Source organism: Onychomys torridus, chromosome 8, assembly GCF_903995425.1.
Source record: "Onychomys torridus chromosome 8, mOncTor1.1, whole genome shotgun sequence".
NCBI lineage: Eukaryota > Metazoa > Chordata > Mammalia > Rodentia > Cricetidae > Onychomys > Onychomys torridus.
In genome coordinates, this window is record NC_050450.1 from 66041745 (window position 1) to 66050022 (window position 8278).

Below are 8278 nucleotides of genomic sequence, written 5' to 3' on the forward strand. Positions count from 1 at the left end.
CTTGGAGCTTGATATGCAGACCTGGCTGGCCTCAGACTCACAGAGATCCACCTGCCTCTGCCTCTCGAGTGTTGGAACTAATGGTGTGCTCCACCATTCCTGGCCATTGTGTGGTTTTCTCATTTTGTAAAATGATTCATAAATTATATACATACATTACATATAATGTATGTAATACATGTAAGTTCTGCAAATCACTTTCTTTGGACTTACACCCCTCCACACACATGTACATGAATTAACATTCTGTCTTTGAAATTCATGCATATTAACACATTTTTTTTTTTAAGCTGAGGATCAAACCCAGGGCCTTGCATTTGCTAGGCAAGCGCTCTACCACTGAGCTAAATCCCCAGCCCCTAGTCTTTTTTGTGTATGGTGCTGAGTGGTTGACCCAGGGCCTGGAACATAATAGATAAGCACTCTATTTTTTTTTTTGAGGGGGGCGAGTTTCAAGACAGGGTTTCTCCGTGTAGTTTTGGTACCTGTCCTGGATCTCGCTCTGTAGACCAGGCTGGCCTCGAACTCACAGAGATCCGCCTGGCTCTGCCTCCCAAGTACTGGGATTAAAGGTGTGTGCTTCTGCCACCTGGCCTCTCTGTTGTTGAGTTACACCCTGGCCACTATTCCTGCATTCTGAATTACGGTACAAGCAAGCAAGCTGGAAGCCGCTTGTCCCTGTCTAGTGCCCCCTCTATTTTGTCCCTCCTCATTTATTATTGTTGTTCTTTACCATCCCATGGTCACGTGGAGAGGTCAGAGGGTGACTTTTAGTTCTTCTCTTCTCCCACAGTGGGTTCCGTGGCTCAGACTCAGACCACCAGGCTTCCCAGCAATTGCTTTCGCCTGCTGAACCAGCTCGCCGGCCTTCCACTTCGGTTTTGTATATTTGCTCTTTCTTTTTTCTTTTTTTCTTTCTTTCTTTCTTTCTTTTTTTTTTTTTTTTTTGGACAGAGTCTCACCATGTAGCTCTGGGTGGTGTAGAACTCACTCTGTAGACCAGGCTGGCCTCGAACTCACAGAGATCTGCCTGCCTCTGCCTCACCGGGTAGCTTAGGATGGCTTCAGACTCACAGAAATGCCCCTGCTTCAGCATCCTGAGTACTAAGATTGCAGGTTTGAACTACCAGGCCCAAATGGCATTTGCTTCTTGGCTGATTTGTTTCTGTTGCTAGGTTTTGGGCTCCTGTATTTGATTGCTCCGTATCACAGCTGAACAGTTTTGATTAACTAACCTCTTGACCAAGCATTTTCAGTGCGCTCAGTGTCTCCACCTCTGACATTGGCTCAATGTTAGAACCCTGGCTTTTCTTCCCACAGACTCTGGGCAGATGCCTCAACCTTCTGCTGTGTTTCACAGCCCAGTGTGGTAGTGATTCTGGAGTCAGTCTTTTTTTTTTTTTTTTTAAGATTTATTTATCACATATACAGTGTCCTGCATGTGTCCTTGCAAGCCAGAAGAGGGCACCAGATCTCATTACTGATGGTTGTGAGCCACCATGTGGTTGCTGGGAATTGAACTCAGAACCTCTGGAAGAGCAGTCAGTGCTCTTAACCACTGAGCCATCTCTCCAGCCCTCTTTTCTTAATTTTTAAATAAATCTTAAAGACATCTTATTGTGAAACAGATGTCTCTCTCTTTTTTATATTTGTTTTTTGTTTTTTTAAGATTTATTTATTTATTATGTATACAGAAGAGGGCATGCTGGATCTCATTACAGATGGTTGTGAGCCACCATGTGGGTGCTGGGAATTGAACTCAGGACCTCTGGAAGAGCAGTCAGTGCTCTTAACCTCTGAGCCATCTGTCCAGCCCCTAGAGTCAGTCTTATTTTCAGGACAGCCCTTTCATGGTTGACTTTGAGCAGGAAATCTAGATCCAGCTTCCAGGTCTTAGGCCACATCTTTTCTCCCCAGAAGGGCATTACATTCCTGATTTTTACGCCCCCGGGACTCTGGGCTTCAGCTCATGTAAGTTGGGTCCTGAGCTTTGTCCTACATAGAGGAGTTTGTTGTTATTGTTGTTGTTTTGGTTGTTTCTTGTTTCCATTTGCTTGACTTGGTGGTGAATATTTGAGACAGGGTCTCCCAGAGTAGCCAGTTGACCTTGAACTCACAATACTCCTGCCTCTGTATCCTAAGTGTTGGGATTACAGGTATGTACCACCACACCCACCTCCCACCAAGAGATTTTAGATTGCCCTTTTTATTTTAAATATAATGTAAGCACAAAAGTTCACAAATTATGAACAAATAATTTGATGAGATGTTAGGAAATACACTGAGATCAGTCATGGAGCCTCCCCAGCATCCTCTGCTGAGACCTCCCAGATACTTCCAGTCACTGTCTATCTGCTTAAAGCCAGCTCCTATTCATTCTGGCACTGTGGATTCATCTCAGACTCTGGGATTCTGCATGCATGGCACATCCAGATTGGCTCTTCAGCATTGGCCTCCTTTCTCTCACAGCTGTGTGTGTGAGCTCTGCCATGTTGTTGCATGAAGCCGGGTTTTGTTTACTCTCAGTCCTGGGTGGTACCTTGGCTTATAAAAGTGCTATTCTACTGTTGCTAATCACTTAGGCCAGTGCTCATCGACCTTCCCGATGCTCCACCTTTTACACAGTTCCTCAATTGGGGTGACTCCCAACCATAAAATTATTTCATTGCTACTTTATACCTGTAATATTGTTACTGTTGTGAGAAATGTAATATAAATATCTGACATGCAGGACATCTGATATGTGATCCCTGTCCAAGGGACACTGGGTCCACCCAAAGGGGGTCTTGACCCACATGTTGAGAACCATTGACTTAGGCACTTTCCCACTTTGCATCTATCATTCACAGCATTGGTAAAAACATTCTAGTCTGTGTTTCAAGTTCACATAGAGGTATACATAGCTGTTTGGGACATACATAGAATGGAATCACTGGGTGAGCAGTACATTTAATTTTAGTAGACAGATTTTCAACATGTACTAACTTTACATTTGCACTCACAGTGTGACATGGCTCTGAGATCCATAGGTCACAGAGGATTCAGATCTAGGACATGTCTAAATGCATTGAAAATTATTGCTATTTCTTTTCAGGATGGATGATTTAAAACTGATATGAGGCCAGGCAAGATCACATACCTGTAATCTCAGCACTTTGGGAAGCTGAGACAGAAGAATTTTAAATTTCAGATTAGCCTGTCTCAAAGGAAAAACAAAAATCTGTGTGAGATGGGATGGTACATGCTTATAATCCCAGCCTGGAGGGAGAGGTCAGCCCGGCTTCATGAGATCTTGACACAAAAACAAAACAAAAGAAAATTTCTTTGAAGTCTTTTAAAGTCCTAGAATCTAGAGAGCTACGTATTGTAAGACACAAATAACTGGACCAGACACAATCTGTCCACCTGCAGCTTGGAATGAATATATCTATGGGTTAAATCAGGTGGACAGTCACCCTGGAGGATCTGGCATATGAAGTCTTGTTTCTCTTAGGTATATTGTGTGTGGCACCGGCTTACTGTTGGCAGGGGATCATTGGCTGAATGGAATTCTAGAATATTGGAATTTGCCCTGTTGACAGAGGAGCCTCCTGATCTTTTGTCTTTGACCACCAGGGGGCATACATCTAGCTTCTGAACATATCATTTCCAGCCCATCCCGAAAGCAAGTTCCTTGGGGAAGAGGGATCAGAGGCACAGGAAAGACTTTGCTAGAAGAAAAGATGGGAGTTTTCAAAGTGTGGTCCACAGGCTATGCACATAAAATGCAGTCCTGCTTGTGATTTGAGGCCCAGAGAGTCTGACTCTCTGGGGATGGAGCCTGGGAATTCTATGTTAAGCAATGGCATTAGCCATTCCCTCTATCCCCAGGGGAGGACTGACTGTATTCAGACTACCTGGACTCAACACTGGCTTTGGGCATGTTAACTACGTGATCTGCAGTAATTTAGTTAATCTACAATTCACTATTATCTTTCAGGCTAACACAAAAGCACATCTAGCTCTTAGAATTGCTGTGAGCAGTAAAGGAGTCAATTTGCATAAAGAGTAGTACCTGGAAGCACCTATCTCCATAACACACACACATACACACACATATGCACACAGACACACATACATACATACACACACACACACACACACACACACACACACACGTGCACTACAAACAGATATACACACATACACAAACACACATACACACACAAACACACATACATACATACACTACACACAGTCATACACACACACAGATACACAGACACATATACAGACACAGACACAGACACACACACACACACACACACACACACACACACACACACACACACACACACAAAACACACGATAAAACCCGGGTGGGGTTGGGGAGCCACACACCTTTAATCCCAGCACTCCAGAAGCAGAGGCAGGCAGATCTCTGTGAGTTCAAGGCCAGCCTGGTCTCCAAAGCAAGTTCTAGGAAAGGCACAAAGCTACACAGAGAAACCCTGTCTCGAAAAACCAAAAAAAAAAAAAAAAAAAAAAAAAAAAAAGAAAGAAAGAAAGAAAGAAAGAAAAAGTAAAAGAAAAAGTCCTCTACCATAGCACTAGTTTACATCCATCGCAGCCCTATCTTAGCACTTATACCTTTCCTTCCTTCCTTCCTTTCTTGTTGCCTTATAGACAGGGTTTCACTGTGTAGTCCTGGCCATGCTGGAATTCACTATATAGACCAGGCTGTCCTTGAACTCACAGTCAGACATCTGCCCTGAGTGCTGGGATTAAAGACTCGAGCCACTGTGTCCCACTTCTTGTTTTGTTTTTAGATAAAGTCTCAGGTAAGCCTTGAACTCCTCATCCTCTTGCCACCCACCAGGATTGCAGATGTGTGCCACCACGCCTGGCTACGCTTTGGAAGGGAGGCAGGCAGACCTCTGTGAGTTGGAAACCACATTGGTCTAATTCCAGGCCAGGCCAGTCAGGACTATATAGTGAGTCCCTGTCTCAAAAGTAAAACAAATGTCTGGAGAAATTGGCTTGGCAATTGGCTGAGTTAGTTTCCCAGTACCCAACACCCTCTTCTGTCCTCCATCAGCACACATGTACACACACACACACACACACACACACACACACACACACACACACATTTTAAAAAGTCAGGGGTTGGGGAGAAAGCTGGGTGTGGTAGTAGAGTATGCTTTAATCCCAGGCCTTGAGAGGCAGAGACAGGTGGATCTCTATGAGTTCAAGACCAGCCTGATCAACATAACAAGTTTCAGGACAGCCAGGGCTACATAGAGAAGCCCTGTCTCAAAAAAAAGCTAACCCCCAAACAAATAAATGTTACTTTTACTGGAGGAAGTAGAAATACAAAGAATTTTAAAAGTGAAGATGTAAAGATAATTTCTATTCCCACTAGATTTTTCTTTGGTGGAGGACTTGAGAGAGGGTCTCACTATGTAGCCCAGGATGGCCTTGAACTTACCAAATTTCTCATGCCTCTGCTTCTCACGTGCCTGACTCCAACCCATTTTTTAGGAGGACAGCAGGAATGGCTGGCAAGATGTCTTAGCAGTTAAGAGCAAGTGTACTGCTCTTGCAGAGAACCCAGGTCTGATTCCCAGATCCCATACCAGGTTCCCAGCAACCACCTGCAACTCCAGCTCCAGGGGGACCCAACGCCTCTGGTCCCTGAAAGTATCCACACTCTTGCACACATACCCACCCACAGACACGTATATAATTTAAAATGAAATAAATATATTTTGAGCCGGGCGGTGGTGGCATGCCCAACACTCGGGAGGCAGAGCCAGGCGGATCTCTGTGAGTTCGAGGCCAGCCTGGTCTCCAAAGCGAGTTCCAGGAAAGGCGCAAAGCTACACAGAGAAACCCTGTCTCGAAAAACCAATCAATCAATCAATAAATCAATCAATAAGCAAATAAATAAATAAGTTTTGAAAGGAGAGGGCAGAAATAGCTGACGGTGGCCTGGGGCCCTAAACAGGGCATTTTGAAGTAGTGGTAGACAGGGAACTTGGTGGGGGTATGGGAAGAAGAGAAACAGGATGAGGGAAGAGCTTAGGATGTAGCTCACCTGCCAGGGTTTTCCAGCAATTAACTTGCTTTTCTAGATAGGCATTTCCTTTTGTTTTCTTTCCTTTTTTGAGGTGATGAGAAGGTGGGGGAAAGGGGTTAGTGTCCGTATCCTGCACTCCAAATATTTAAAATAATTTAACCTTAGCTAAAAATCATGATCATAGGGCTAGAGAGCCAGCTCAGCAGTTGAGAGCATTGGTTACTCTTCCAGAGGACTAGGACTGGGTTTCTAGCATCCCACAGTGGCTCACACCATCTATAACTCCAGTTCTAGGGAAACATGCTTTCTGCTTCCTCAGGCACCAGGCATGCAAGTGGTATACAGACATGCATGCAGGAGAAATACCCACATATATATTTTTTAAATTCTTAAATTATTGTTATAGTTTAATAATAACAGAATGTCAGGGTAGAAGAGAAGAGGAAGCCCTGTGGTATCCTTCTCATTTAAAACAAAAAAGAAAACTAAGAGCCAGGTGGAGTGCCTTCATGTCACCACACATTAGAAAGAGGTTGGTGAGGCTATGGGTCTGACACCTTCCCGCCCATATCCCTGCCCTGGAGGCTGATTCCTTCCATACTTTGAAAAAGGTGTTGCTGCTGCTGCTGTTTTTAACTCTTTACTCTTTTAGGGGGTCCACCACCCAGCTCCCAAATAATCACACATGGAGGCTTGTTCTTTTTTCATGAATGTCCAGCCTTTGCTTGGCTTATTTCTAGCCAGCTTTTCTTAAATTATCCTGTCTATCCTTTGCCTCTGGGCTCTTCTCTTTCTCTATTCTATATCCCTTTCTTTACTTCTTACTCCATGACTTGCTGTGTTTCTGGGTGGCTGTCCTCTCATGTCCTCCTCTGCTTCTCCTTTCTTGCTCCTCAAACCTCTCTTCCCAGATGTCTCCTTCTATTTATTCTCTCTGCCTGTCAGCCCCTCCCTATCCTTTCTCCTGCCTGGCTATTAGTTGTTCAGCTCTTTATTATCCCAATCAAGTGTTTTACACAGGCAAAATAACACAGCTTCACAGAGTTAAACAAATGCAACATAAAAGAATGCAACACATCTTTGCATCATTAAACAAATGTTCGTCAGCATAAACGAATGTAACACATCTTAAAATAATACTCCACAACAGAGACTTACAGGCTCTGAAGAAAATCCAGAGCATCTACTTCAGAGGAGCCAGAAGCACACAAGCAGGGGTATTTCTGCATGTCCAGTATGCCATTTCACTGTCTTTGGGTCCCTCAGCTCTGCTTCTAGCTCCCTCCTGTATGGCTGCACTGGCTGTCTTCTGGTTGCTCCCCCCCATTTGTAATGTAGGGGTTCACACTGAGCCCCTTCTCTGCCTGAGCCTCCTTCTCTGTCTCCTCTCTCAGCAAACAGTGTCACTGGTCAAGTCCACTCTCCATCTTTGCCTCCTGCATTCCACAACTGCCAGTGCCTGTCAACCTGTCTCCTACTCTCTCCCCATTTCTCCCATCCCATTAACTGAGGCCTCTTTCATCAAAGGACCCATCACTTCAGTAACCTGGCTGGAGCAGGCTTCTAACCAGACTCATGACTCTACACTCATTTCCAGCCTCCAGCAGCCCAGAGTGTACAACACGAAGCTGCTCAAATATTAATCGAACCCTGAGCTTGATGCAAAGAGGATGACGACAGTATGAGTTGACCTGAGCAAGGATGATACAGACAAGTACATCTTTGATCACAATGGTGCATGGTGAGGAGCACTGGGTAGGGGGAGCCGAGGGAGGTGGATTAAGGTCCAATCTAAATGGTCTGCTGTTGCTTGTTTGATGGGTTTTTTAGGGGTATTGGTATTTAGAAACTACCTACCTACCTACCCACCTAACTAACTAACAGATAGGGCTGGAGAGACGGCTCAGTGGTTAGGAGCACTTGCTGCTCTTGCTGAGGATCTGAGTCTGGTTCTGAGAATGTACAAGGTGACTCACAACTGTCTAACTCCACTTCCAGGAGTTCTGACATGTCTTTGGCCTTTGGGCACTATCTGTACATGGAGCCTTCATATACATGCAGGCAAACAGCCATAGACATAGTTTTTAACCCTTTTTAATGTGTATTGGTGTTTTGCCTGCATATATGTCTGTGAAGATGCCAGATGCTCTAGGACTGGAGCTACAGACAGTTGTGAGCTGCCATATAGGTGCTGGGAATTGAGCCCCACCCCACTTC